The sequence below is a fragment of the Sipha flava genome, unplaced genomic scaffold, assembly GCF_003268045.1.
Source record: "Sipha flava isolate LNK unplaced genomic scaffold, YSA_version1 32_pilon_pilon, whole genome shotgun sequence".
NCBI lineage: Eukaryota > Metazoa > Arthropoda > Insecta > Hemiptera > Aphididae > Sipha > Sipha flava.
In genome coordinates, this window is record NW_020273018.1 from 5,945 (window position 1) to 21,543 (window position 15,599).

Consider the following 15,599-nt stretch of genomic DNA (forward strand, 5'->3'; position numbering starts at 1 on the left):
TACTGAAAGAATACGTAGAATAAAATCATTTTCCATAACGAGATGGACTTCTCATGACCGTGTCATCATTGTTATCTTTGAAAAATATAAAGCATTATATGCAACTTTAGAATGTTTACTTAAATCAACTGACAGAGTAACATCATCTGGTGCAAAAAATTTCTTGAACGTAATATCATCGTTTGATTTTGTTATAACAATGATATTATTAAGAAAAATATTTTTAATTACAACACCACTATCGAATTACTTACAATCTAAATCAGTAGACTTTATTGAAGCGCTGCGTTTAATCAATACTTCTAAAGAACAATTAGCTAAAATGAGAAGTGACAAAAAATATGAGGAACTGGTAGAGGAAGCAAAACAATTTGCTAACCATCATAAACTAATAGAGGTCAACTTTAAAGAATCAAGAAAACGTGCTAAAAAAATTTTACCTGGAGAAAAAGCTTCAGATGAAATACAGAGCTCATCATTCGACAAGTATCGATGTCATACATACTTTGCAATTTTGGATAAAGTAATTACTTCAATTCAATCTTGATTCAATGACTCTAACAATATATTAAAATATTTTACACTTTTATCCCCTGAAAGATTAAGGACATTTAAAAATGAAAATCAACAGCTTCCACAAGATAGTTTTGCTGACCTAGTGGCTTGGTTACCAGAAATTGATATAAATCAACTACGTAATGAATACATTATTTTTTCTAAAAGTTTTGATGATCTGACATCAGGTATAGATTTACCTACTTTATTACATTGCCCAGAATCTATATCATCGAGTGAAAGTTGTGAAGAAAAAGAAAAAAATATAACTCAAGATGAACAAATTAATATGACAAAAATTGGTGTTAGTACTATTCTTTATACATTGTCCAAGTATGATTTGTCAGCAGCGTTTCCCAATTTGTATATAGCATACAAAGTCTTAGGGACTATACCAGTTACATCTGCATCTGCGGAAAGATCATTTTCTAAAGTAAGTTTGATTTTAAAAATCAATATTCTTCTGCTTCTAAAATATAAATGTTCTCAATCTCTAAGCTTTTAATTAATATCTATATATTTAATTGTCTTGTTTTGTATTATAAAAGTTTGGATTTTAAATCTTGGTAACTTTTATGGGGTGAAAGTTTAAAATTAAAAATAGAGTTTAAGATTTTTGTGAAGGTCTCATAGTATTTATAATAACTTACCTTTTCAGAAATATACAATTACAGTATTTTATAAATTAAACTTATCACTAGGGAGCAGATGTTTATGCTCTAAAAACATTTAAAATATGCATGCAATTATGCACTTTAAAGTATAAAAATATGCATCAATAACATTTTTTATTTAATAATAATTTAAAAATAATTAAATTAAATTCATTATTATTAAAATTAAAAATTAAATGTTGAATTTTTTGTTAATCTTAAAATAATATAGTTGGGTATATATTAGAAACCAAGTACTGGCTGTTATTAAAAAATGTGATAAATGCATTAACATCTGCTCCTTACTTATTATTAATTACAATTATTGTATTATTTTCAGGTTAAACTTATTAAGACACGTCTACGTTCTACAATGGGCCAGGAACATTTGGAAAGTTTAATGTTTTTGAGCTGTGAAAGGGACATCAAAATTGATTATGAAGAGACAATAACACTCTGGGGAAGATCATCTGATGTGTTAAAAAACGCATTATTATTTAAATGAATAAATATATATTTTCTTAAAAAATTTTTTAATGCTTTTTGTGATGGGTTGAGTGGGTGGTGGGTCTGACAATATAACTTGTGTCTCATAACTTAATTAAGTTCGCCACGCCACTGCCGTGACATAATATTATAATATTATGTAAAAACTATATTGATTATAATATAATAGTGTTAGACAAAAGTCGCCACAATGTTCATGATAACCACCAAGAAAATAGTAATGATCACGATAGAAGTTATATACTTGACGAAAACTTTTTAAAATAATTTAAATACAAATACAGATACATCAAAAAAGTATTCATTGATATTTTGAAATACTTAAAAAATGTCATAACATTATTTACTTTACAATTATAAAAAAAATGGAAAATAATTTTAAAAATATATTCATCGCTTCCATGACTGAAACGAATAAAATAGTTCAGAGTACCAATAGGCCATAAATTAGAATTAAAATGTAATAGGAAAATAATAATAATATGAATTCACAATTTTGCTATGAATTTGTTAATTTATATGAGTAAACTTATAGTATATTATACTTATAGTTATAATAGTATAAAATGTTGTTAACTATAAATAGGAGTCTCAGATTATGGTACTTATAATTGAATTAACTGGAATAAATCTGTAAGGCAAATTATTATAACATGCAAAATATAAATATTGATTATACTGAAATATTGATAACAACACGGATAAATGATTGATAAATCTTATTAATATAAATAAATAATTGGTAAATTAATTTATTATTTTAATGTGATAAAATTGAAATAAAATTTGTAAAAAAAGGAATTTAAAATACGTATTTGAGTAATTCAAAAGTATTTAAATACTTTTATTTAAATCTCTTTACTCGAATACTTTACAAGACTGACGATCGCATACCTACGATATGTACGCCGCCGTTTAAAACGACGTGTGTGGACGTACACTCAGACGAAAACTTTGTGCGTCAGATCGTGCACGGTAGACGGTGAAACTTGTGCTCCGTGTTGGGACGTGACCGGGACTTAATGACAATGACGTAATCAGGCTGGGGCCACCAGGGAAACCGATTAAATTCTCATAGTAAACTCATAGTAAAACCATGGTAATTATTGTGTAAACATTTAAAATAAAAGCATAATCAATGGATAAATAGCATTATAATTTTGACTTTAGTGTTACTACGGTCTTACTACGACAACCAAATCGTAGTTCAAGTACATTGATAAAGCAGAACCGTGGATAGATTAGTTATAAAGCATAATTGTCTTTATGCTCTTATTGATTATTTTATGAATTTCCTATAACGCTATGAAACATAAACCTTTGTTGGTTCGAGTGAGCCACGCCCGTAACGGTTTTTGGTTTCCATGCAAGAAACCCATGAATCCGATTAGCATCACCTCGGACCTATAGACGTTACACTTCAAACCTGAGATAAAACTTGAATTGAACGCATTTTATTATTCTACATTGATCATACATGTCGATCGTACACACATACCCCAATAATACTGAGAACTATATACACTTCACATGTTATTTTATGATGAACGTTTTCACGTCCACCGCCGAAGATTCTTTTCGTTTTTTATCTTCTCAATTGTGTAATACAATATGACCTCGTAAAAATATTTCGCGTATTGCAATTTTCGTTTGATAATTGTTATTCGTTTTATTGTTATTAGGTCAGACCATGGTATAACATATAAAGATTTAAAATATAATATTTACTGTTCCGAGTAAAACTGTCCAGACACTATCGTACCCGTGGAATTGTCGACCAACTCACGTGTAAAATAGTCAGTTTACCAATCCTTATAATTTTAAATATTTTAAAACACGAATGGTTGAATCAATCCGTTTCGAACTTATAGCCTCTAGGATTATTTATTTTTGTTTAAAATTGTATGGTTTTACACATAAGACGTATTTTATCGTTCTATATTTTATTGCATTATATTTTACAATTTGAATTTCAGCTGTAGAACAAAAGATAAAGGTATAACGCAGATAAAATACTTCAAAGTAAATTCGTATTGCAGCGTTTTTTTTATTTCATTCTTTCTTTGCACTCTAACTTATCGCTAGTTATTATTATTATTATTGAGGAGTAATGCTAAGAAGATCCAAAAAATAATTACAAAACCGTTTGGCAATACTTTATAAGATATTTAATTAAAATATCCACCTATAATTAATTTTAAAAATTATTGCGTTTAAACCGATAACTTGCTTGGTATGTTAAACAAATTATATATTAAAATATTACAATATGACAGATAATGTATACAAGTTATATACTGTTTATAATAATATGTAAAACAAAATTTAACAACACAGTACGTATTCCACACCCGTCTGAGCAATACGTGTATAATATCGTTGTTTGTACACCATCGCGACGAGCGTCGAGGATTCGCGAAGACCACCGTCGGCACCCCCTCCTCCCCCTTTTTTTCCACCACCGATGACGCACCACCGGTCGCCCGGGTCGTCGATCACAGTGGTGTGTGCTGAAAATCTTGTTTGTTCTTGCGTTACACGTTCGCGCTTGGCCGGCCGATAACTATCGCGCCTGCGCCGCCTTTCTTTCTGTGTGTATTATTTTCTAAGGCCGATTCCTTTTGGTACGCGATTGTCGTCTGTCATGCGTTTGATCCACAACCATTGGTCGATCGCGTGTGTGTGTCACCGCGTGTAGTGTCAACTCGTCTTTTTTTAGATATTGTCGACCTCGTGGTCACTTTCGTGGCCTTGCGTCCTTACGCCACGTTCATCGCGTCGGTTGATTGGTTTACAGTGGTATTGTGCCATCACGTGTTTTATACGTGTTAGACAGTTCTTCTTTGAGTGCGTTTCCCGTACGTCAATCTGTTTTCGGTTCGCGATTACTCTGGTTTCGTTGACATCCACGCGGTTTTCACCCGTGGTCCTTTTTACAAGCCGGTTCGTCGTACGCGTTGCGTACGCCAGTAGTACCAACATCGTACCCGACACAAGCCATCCATCGCCATGATTGTTGTCCGTTGCTGTCTACCGGTTGGTAGCAGTGCTTATTGACGCTGCCATCTAGGAGTCAGGTGTAGCGATTATCAGTTGAACCCTTATCACCACCACCCGAGATAAGATTGTTTTTATTTACTTATTGTCTGTAAACCTTATTAATAATAAATTTGGTTTGTGCCCAAGGGCATATTATTAATTGGTCTATCACTTCTTTGGCCTTTTGTTGTCCTTTAACATCACCATCTCCTCCTCTCACCATATTTCATAATATTCTTCAGAGCGTACGTTCGCGAGTATTGTGCGGCCAGCAGGTGATAAATATTTTTCAAAGGCTCCACGACGGTGCGTTCAAATAATCGAATAATATCGCGAGTGTCTTTTTATAGCTTCGATAGCCATCACATTAACGTCGAATTGCAATGATATCAGGTAATATGACTAGTAATTAGTAATATAAAACTGACATTAGAAATTTCGAAATGAAAAACTCCCCGGGCACGGTGTCCACCTCATCAAAACCAAATTGAACTAATACTCTGTTCAACTTTAAAAAAAACAAATACACCCATGACTACTAATAGCCCAAAAACGTCTTTATCACCTTTAACCAAAGGAAATAAACCAACTTTGAATACCTCAATAACTACGCCGAACGTAATCGCCATGAATACCTCCACCCCACATCCAGCCATGACGAACAGTACGTCCACCGCCGTTCACCCCCGCCACTACAACAAATACAACCATCACCACCGATAACGACAATTTAGATAAAACCAATCACATACAACCCACATCCAATACTACAATTAATAGTGTCGATAAAACATTAAATTTCGCTTGCATAGCTGCCAAGGAGATAACTCCAAATAGGGAACAAGCAATAGTATTTAACTCAATTGACGGTTTAACTAGCAGTGACCACTTCCCCATCATCATCAAATATATATCACGGACCATCGACCCAACTTCGGATGAAAGATGGAATCTAAAAAAACCCGATTGGTCTCTTTTCGCAGAACTCTTGGAAGAGGAAATTAGAAGAATAAAAGACGCTGAGACATTTAATATCGATTTACTAGTTAATATTTTTACCTACTCAATTATACGAATAGCAAATCTACAATAGGCAAATCAACCGCCAAAAATAAAAAAACCCAAAGTACTTTGGTGGAACCAGAGCATCAAATCCGCAATCGAAGATAAATATAAGGCACTAAGACAATTCCAATTCTCAAAAACCCAAGAAGACTTCATAGAACTTTAAAAACTTAATGCAAAACCAGATATTTGATAAAAACCAGTAAAAAGACATCATGGAAAAACTTCACTAACAGTAGAAATGAAAATTCCGACATCAAAAACGTATGGAACAAAATTCAATCCTTAAAAGGAATAAAAAGAACTCGGAAAATAAACCTTATAGATAAGAATACCGATTCATTAATCAACGAAGAACAAATATCAAACTATTTGGGGGAATATTTCTGTCAAAACAGCAGTAGTGCTATTTATAACACACAATTCCAAATTTACAAACAAAAATGCGAAAAGGAAATTATCCCAAATTTTTTTTTTTTTTTTTTTTTATCGTATGACAATAATATGCAAGCATTACAAACTAGATACAGATAAAGATATAAATAATTCGCAAAACAGTAAAACAATATTAAACTTAAAAAATTAAGGCTATGGGTAACTTTTCCATGTTGTCAATTATTGATAGTTGTCTAAAGTTGGATGTCAAGTGTCCTTATCCATTTGACCGCGTTGTCAGTTGCATAGTGGAGTTCTTCCACTGTCCCGTTAAATGCGCGAAGAGGGCAATCACTTATAATATGGGAGATGGACTGTAATGGGTGGTCGCAGTCACAGCCTGGACTATCTCTCATTTTCCATTTATGTAGCATCTCTCCGGAGCGACCATGTCCTGTACGTAGGCGATTAAGTGTTATCCACTCGTGACGGGCTAGTTGTTGACCGGGAACTGGACTGTCCAGGCTTCTGATTAGGCTATACTTGTCTTTAGTAGAATTCTGCCATTCTAGTCTCCATTCGTCCATACCATCATACAGGTTATCAATGAGTCTGGTTGTAGTTAGATAAGCAGGTTTTCTAGATTTTAGCCTAAGATTCTGGTTTGACGTGTCTTGATTTAATGGAAGAGATGTATTAGATAAGTATTTTGACCATTCTCTGCATGCAGCCTTTTTACGCCGGATATGTGGTGGTAGAATATTGCAGAGGACTGGGAGTCATTCTATCGGAGTCGATTTGACAGTACCAGAGATAATACGCATAGAATGATTAAGTTGAACGTCGATCTTGCTACAGTGCGAACTATTTAACCATACTGGGGAGGCATATTCAGCGGCAGAGTAGACTAGCGCCAAGGCCGACGTTCTTAGGGTGGGCATAGCTGCCCCCCAAGATGAGCCAGCTAGTTTATGAATAATGTTGTTTCGGGTTTTAAGTTTAGCAGCAGTATTTTCGATGTGATGTTTATAGGTTAACTGTCTGTCAAGCGTCACTCCTAGGTATTTCGGTGTCGGATCATATTCAAGACTTTTTCGACCAAATTTAATTTGGGGTTTATATTTTGACAACCGATTGTTTAAGTGGAATGTAGTCACTACAGTTTTATCTGTGTTAGGAATAAGTCGCCATTTATGTAGGTAATCTGATATTAGTTTTATGTCATTTGTTAATATTTCCTCGGTAACTTCAAACTTATTGTGTTGAGTAGCCAGAGTGATATCATCAGCATAGATGAACTTACGGGAATTTGTAGCTGGCAGATCAGATGTATAGAGGTTGAATAATATCGGGGCAAGGATAGAACCTTGTGGTAAGCCGTTGTTTAGGCGACGTACTTTACTTTGCAACTCTCCTAAATGAACTGAAAACATGCGATTGCATAACATGTTATTCAATAGTTTATAAAGTGTGAGGCATGGGAACAGTTGGAGTATTTTTGTCAATAGGCCTGTTCGCCAAACAGTATCGTAGGCAGCTGATAGATCAACCAAAACAGCTGTTGTTTTCATATTCCTCTGGAAACCGTTTTCCGCAAACGAAGTTAAGGCCGCTATCTGGTCAGTACAACTTCGATTCGGTCTGAACCCAGCCTGTTCGGCAGGAACAACCCGATCAATAGTAGGGCTGATCCGATTAAGAATCAGCCTTTCAAGCAGTTTGTGGCTAATACTCAGAAGTGCAATTGGACGATAACTCTGAGGGAGGTCTTTTGGTTTCCCCGGCTTGTAGACTGCTATTATTTTGGCTTTTTTAAATATTGGGGGAATATTTCCATTCTCCAAGATGTTGTTAAAAAAGGAGACTAGCCAAGCTCTAGTGCGTGGTCCAAAGTGTTTGTAAAACTCCGGGAAAATCTCATCAACACCGGCAGATTTCCCGGTCTTAAGTTTAGATATAGCCATGTTGATCTCATCTAGTGAAAATAGAGCAGATATCGAGTCTCGTCTGACAGCCTCTTTTTTAAGAATAGAGAGTTTTTTTTTAATGTCCATAGTAAATTGTTTGTGTGATAGAGCTCTAGACATTTCAACTATACGGTTAGCTATGAGGTTTGGATTAATCTTTGGGAGGTTAGATTTTGAGGATCCATCAGATCCGAGTCTGCGAAGAAGGCGCCATGCTCTACGACTGGAATGTTTGAAATCTGTGTTTTCAACCATCTTTATCCATCTGTCTCGGCGCTGTTTATCTAAAGCCTCAAGCGTTTTCTTTGCATCATCACTATTACCGGATTGTTTAAAAGAAGTGTACAATGTCTCATATTCCTGGTTCCAACCAGGGATGTACTCTTTCCTAAATCCTCGTGGTATGGTTTTCTTTGCAGAATTTATGACAAGTTTTGAGAAGCGACTATAATTTCCACTACTTGGAAGAATCCATCTTATACTATCATCTATATTTTTTGTAAAGGAGATCCAGTCAGCTTTTCGGAAATTCCATCTTGGCTTAGGAATAGACTTAATTGATTGGATTTGGTATCCTACCTCTATGACTACAGGCCTATTTTGGCTATTAGGAAAGTCTCCTAAGACTCTTCTCTGGGTTGGTAGGGAAGCACCATTTCTTTCCGTTAATATAAAGCACAAGTCTGGGTTATACGCTCTGTTCCATATTGCAGAGTGGAAAGTACCTTTTTGTTTCGCGTCCTGGACTAACTTTACTCCTTCAGCTTCGCTCCACGCTACTAGATTGTCTCCGCAGGTGTTATTAACTCTATAACCCCAGCTTGTATGGTGACTATTAAAGTCGCCAATATATATTGCTGGGTGTTTGATCGTACTAAGAGCAGGAGTGGGCCAATCAGTAGCCGGAGGCTTGTAAATATTATTTACATATAGGTTCCCTATCTGGATAACTATGGAAAATATGTTATTATCGTCTGAGGATTTAATGTGGTTCCATCTTAAATCGTTTTTGACATAAGTAGCAGTTCCATATTTACTATGGTAAGTTGCGCCAGCGATAGAATACCCTGAGATTGTTCCTCTTTTCATAAGTTGGTCTTGTTCACATGTATGTGTTTCCTGGATAGCAAGAATGTCTATCTTTTCATCGTCTAAGATTCTACATAAGACATCAGCTTTAGCTTTACTAAGGCCCTCCACATTCAACTGCATTATTCGGATTAAATCCTTCGTTAAGAAGCCCTTAGAAGGGCTTTTTTGACTAGTATGCCGTTTGTTCGCTTGCATAGTAGGCGGGAGATGCTAGGAGCACAGTCCGTCAACCAAGGGTCCGTATACTTTAGCCAATTGACAAAATAAAATTTTATCAATTGTTACCAGGGTGCACTGCGAGGAAGCGTATACGGGGCGCACCCCATCCCAAATAATTTAGACCATAATCAAATAGACCAAATTCAATTTAACTTACCGATCACTATGCAGGAACTCAATTGCACTCTATCCAAATGTAAAAGCCATAGTCCCGGCCCTGATAACATACTATACATTTTTATATAAAACTTTGGATCAAACACCCTAAAATTAATGTTAGCAATTTTCAACAGAATTTTCTCAGAAGGCTATTGGCCATCTCTACATGGAAAATCGATACAGTAATACCAATTCCAAAATATGTAAATGATGAGTTTAAGCCTGAAGGATACAGGCCAATAACTCTCCTTAATACCTTATGCAAAATATTAGAAAAAATAATTAACTACATACTTGCATGGATATTAGAAAAACACAAATACTTATCAAAGCAACAATGCGGTTTTAGAAAAAATAAAAGTACAATCGACAATCTAACTCAAATTAACTATGAAATAAATCAAACTCTTATAACTAATCAAATAATGGGGATTGTCAGCCTTGACATCTCCAAGGCATATGACTCTACATAGAGATATAATATCCTAATTAAAATTAACCAAGTACTCTGAAAAGGTAAGATACTTAATTTAATAACTAACTTCCTAAAATACAGCATATTCATAGTCAAAGCGAATAACCATATTTCTAAGGAATTTATTCAAGAAAACGGAGTATCACAGGGTTCAGCACTATTTGTAACTCTTTTTCTAATAGCAATAAATGACATAACTAAAAGCTGTTCACTACCAGTAAAATGCAACCTTTTCGCTGATGATTTCAACTATTCATGTAGAAGCAACAATTTAAAATCAGTTCAAAAACATCTCCAAATAACTACCAACAATTTAGTTAAATGGGCAAGAAAGACAGGATTCAAATTCTCAACAACAAAATCTAACCTAATCATATTTACAAAAAAAGAGAAATGTCGGTGAACATCATATTACCCTTGATAACACTCTAATTCTCAACAAAAAATCAATTAATATACTTGGTTTGTTCTTCGATTGCCGACATACATGGAAAACTCATATACAGTATCTTAAAACATCTACCAACCAAGCACCTAATATTTTAAAAATACTTTCACACACATCCTGGGGAGGCGACTCCAGAAGACTCATCAAGATTCATAAATCAATCATTCAATCAAAAATATATTACGGATCAAATATATACAAAACAGCACCATAATCTATCCTAAAAACAATTGACAATACCAACAACACCGGGTTAAGGCTAGCGATAGGCGCTTTTCGTAGTAGTCCAATCTATAGAATATATAATACAGCTGGTGAACCCATACCCGAAATCAAAAAAAACGACCTATCACTTAAATACATGACTAGATCCAATATATTAAACAATATCCTACTGTCATCCGAAAATGCCGAAATATTTGACGAACTAAAAAAAAACGACATTAACTTGGACGAATTAATCCTAAAAGAAGAATTGACTATACCCTCATGGACTTCCACATATGATATAAATACAAAACTCAGTTCACTATTAAAAATGCAAACTTCACCAGAAATATACCAAAGATACTTCCTAAGCATTTTATAAAATTATAAAGAATACCAAGAAATGTACACAGACGCCTCTAAGACACAGGACGAAGTAGGAATTTCAATAATACTTAGAAACAAGTATATATTATTGATATTACCAAATACGTGCTCCGTATATACGTCCGAAACAACAGTGATACTTGAGGAGATTAAAATAGTCATAGACAATGAGCACTCTAACCATATAATATGCAGCGATTCCCTCGACACACTAAACAGCATTAAAAATCAGTTCAAACCCGGACACATTTCAATACAAATATTGAACAGATTAAATGAGGCCTTATCCAAAAACAAAAAAATCATTCTCATGTGGGTATCCGGTCACATTGGTATTAAAGGAAATGAACTAGTCGACAAACAATCCAAGATCGCCGCCACAAATTCCCAATCCCCAACTATACCAGGAACATCCTATAGAGACCTTAAAAAAAACATAAATGATATTACCAGAAAAAAATGGCTCAACACATGGAATCAACAAACTACCAATGTACGGCAGTTAACGGTTGTACACCAGAACCGACGATGGAATGGGCTATCGCTTATACGCACGGTCGATGTCCGACAAAGAACCCGATCGTAAAATAATTAAATCGTCGTATGAAAAGAAACCTAAGAGAGTGAGAGAAAGAGTGGACTGTGTGGTTAGGTTTGGAAGTGATGTAGATAAATGTGGGGTAACCAACTAGAGTAATTAATAATAAATATAACAATTGCAAATTATATTAAATTGAAGTAAAACAGAAGACAATATATGTATACATATAATATATGTATATTGTATATTATATATTATATATAAGTTCATGAACTTATAGACTAAGTGAGTCGACCACATATGGTTGTCGAAATAATAATTAATAGTAATAAAAGAATAACAATAATAAATAATAAATTGATAACGATGTATGACCTGGTAATACCAACGCAAAATTGAAGTTGGGTAACGATATGGTGGATGGCCAACCTGTCACAACAGTCGGAAGGTTCCTTGCCACGTATGTAAAGGGCACCGCTGTCACATACAAATGAAAAATATTGATTCGGCACCCGGCGATGACGTCACAAGGACACAAACCGAAATACGGGAATTCCCAACCGTTCGGACATTAATGGCGCACACGACGTTGGCGAACAAATAAAACACTCGCGGAACGATAATAAAAAAAAACAACTGTGCTACAATGGCTAACACGAGCGTCGCGATGACGATCGGAAACTTCACAATCGCAACGAGAGCACGATACGTAAAAGGTTTCCTGAGGTCTCTCGATGATGAGAACGGAGTGGATGAGACGACGACGGTCAAACCCCGTGGCGCAGAGTGCTATGGGCGATGAAATATATAACGAAAAAACACTAACGACGGAGTGGCGTACAGTGTACACGACGTCGGCGATTGTCAGTGTTAACGGTGGCGACGCACCGGTACATACAATGGCGGATATACTATTTTGCCTAGACGGCTACGTAAAAAACATGAACACAAGCACACGACGGTGATGATGAACGCGCAGACGACCGACGAAAGACCGGTCCTAGGAGCGGGTGGCAGGCTAGCCATCGGAAAACAGCACAGCTAACTACCCCCTCTCAAGAAATCGATCATGTTATCGACCAAGTTTGCAGGAGGCCAATACGCCGCGATCCTCGCACGACATTTGTACCCAATAACCAAATTTAACACAGTAAAAAGAAGCACCATAAGGTAGATAAATACTTCATTAAAAAGAAAAGAAGAAACGATACTAAACCGATTGAGAATCGGACATACGCGACTTCGGCACGGATATCTAATGGCAAAGGAAGAACCCCCTACATGCGAAGCCTGTGTCGTTCAACTAACAGTGAAACATATTATATTCGAATGCCTCAAATATAAACAAGATAGATTAACCATCGAAATAGACACGACTCTCGACGTTGCACTAGGACCTAACACCGAAGAGAATGCCAATATAATACAATTTCTAAAATCAACAGGTCTTTACAACTTAATTTAATAGGAATATGTAAACCAACTGTATATAATATATTGTAACTACACTTATCTTTATCTTTATATATAAAAAAAAAAAAAAAAAAAATACTTGTCAAAATAACTCAATTTAACTTTTAACTGTATTTAATGGCCATAGTTTCCGAGTTTTCTTAGATGAATAAAAAAAAAAAATAAATTAACAAATTATTATGTAAAGGTTTAATAATTTACAATGTCATTTTTATAAGATAATTATTAATATTCATTTTGTACAAATATATAATAACATATAATGTACACGAGTGAGAAAGTAAGTAAAAGAAAGCTTATCACAAAGTCGAAAAATTCAAATATTTTTATTTTAAATTCGGTTTCGAACAATATTCGTTTGTGTGTACAGGACGAGTGCCGCGAAAAAGCAGGCAAAACAGAAATTAATTTACATGACACATTAAGTAAACCTTTGAAAGTGAATTTCACTGTCTTAATAAACATCAAGCATGTTCACTGAACTGATAAATATAATTATGTTAATAAAGGTACTTGAAATTGAATTTTTCGACTTCGTTTATTTTATTGGCAATTTGATTCTACATCGCACTACGAGCATACCAAACAATAATAGCATAGTCTCCCCGCATTCAAAATTATTATTCTTATTTATTGTTATTATTATTATTATTCGTCAAACAACTAAACAGCGGGTAAACGCGTAACGTAGCAATCAAATAAATATGGCTGAATAGAAACACCGTAACCACGTTATACGCGGTCGCATGCATGCCCGGACTACGTATAGCTCTAATCTACAAGTATATGCAATCATCTACGGTGATAAACCGATTGAAGTTGAAACCGAAACACAATCACGTATAGGTACCGGTTGTTCTATAAAATATCTATTAGTTATCAGTTTATAACGCTCGATCGCATAACGCGGTCTCGTAGTATTTGACTTACTGTTCAGCTCTGTAATTTGGACACTTGTGTCGAAACTTAAATATTATTATTGTTTTATGATACTATATGCGTACGGTTCGAACATTCGTACTCGGATCATGTTGAATTATTCGTGTCTCGGAAAGCGAACCCTAACCGTTCGAACTTTTTGTGGTCGAAAAGTTCAATTCGAGAAAATAACGTGACCGAACCAGAGGAAAGGTCGGTAGGATGAATGCCCTGTCGATGCGTGATTATATAATAATATAACACTATGAAACAGGTCATATTACCGTTGTCGGTCGTAATAGGAATATATCTGAGTAAACGACTACCGCGGTGTATGCTGTGAATCGATAACGCGTAGAAAACGGTAAAATTATATACGAAAGTTTTTTTTTATCATAATATTTAAATCGAAATCCACTGCTGCGGTAGATTTTCGCGCACACTCCACGGGAACCCGCTGTTTTATCCGTTTACATTTCACTTTTCACTTATTATTGTACCGAACACGGATAGGAGGTCTTGGACTGACAACCGAAAATATTGTTCTCGCGCCACATTTCAACTGTCGGTTTGAATGTTCGTGCACAATAGGAAATCAATATAATCGATCAACGAAATCAAAAAAGATCAACCAATTGAAATTGAAATCAAATCGTGATCCGGTCAAACGGTCGATTAGAAATAGGTCCGTCCCAAGTACGTAGTGGAATTTATTTATACAAATAAGTTTATTATTTCGTGTGAAGACGCGGACAAGCCTCGAAAACGATTCGGCTGATTCGTTGAGACGACATAAGTGAGAAGAGTCATACTCGTGTATTAACAACGATTTTAACGCTTAAGTTAAAAACTCGAAAATTGACAATTGGTGTGTTTTTTTATTGCACGCGTATCCGTTCGCACTGTTCCGTGGAATTTCAAATCAACCATCAGTCTGTTTAGATGTGTGCAGGTCTAATACGTGTTTATACAGTCTGCACCAATGTTAAAAAATAAATTTAGAACTTTTTGCGTTACCGTGAGCTCAGTGAATGTGTACGCATTGGTACTTAGTATTATTTGCTTCACCGGGTCGCAGGAGCGGACTGGCTTGGCCGGCGGTGCAACACGATTGCGCAATTTTTCCTTTTTTGATCCAATTAATTACACCGCGATTGCGCCTCGATCCATTTTTACCTGGTAAAATCACATCAATGCGCACCAAATTATGTGTGTATAATATACACTGTATATACTATGTATATTAACTTATGTACAATATAAAATAATGTATACAATACATACTTTCTATAATTTGCATATACACGCACTCAAACTATTAATTCATAAAATGCACATTTTCTAAATCGAAATGAAAAGTTGATTGAGCTAATGATAGTTACAATAATAATATCGAATAATGACTATCAGTATAAAAAAAAAAAAAAAAAAATGTTTAATAAAAAATATTTCTACTATTGACCATGTCAGTATATACATTTAGCATACATGTAATTTAGAAAAACGATTTTTAACCAAG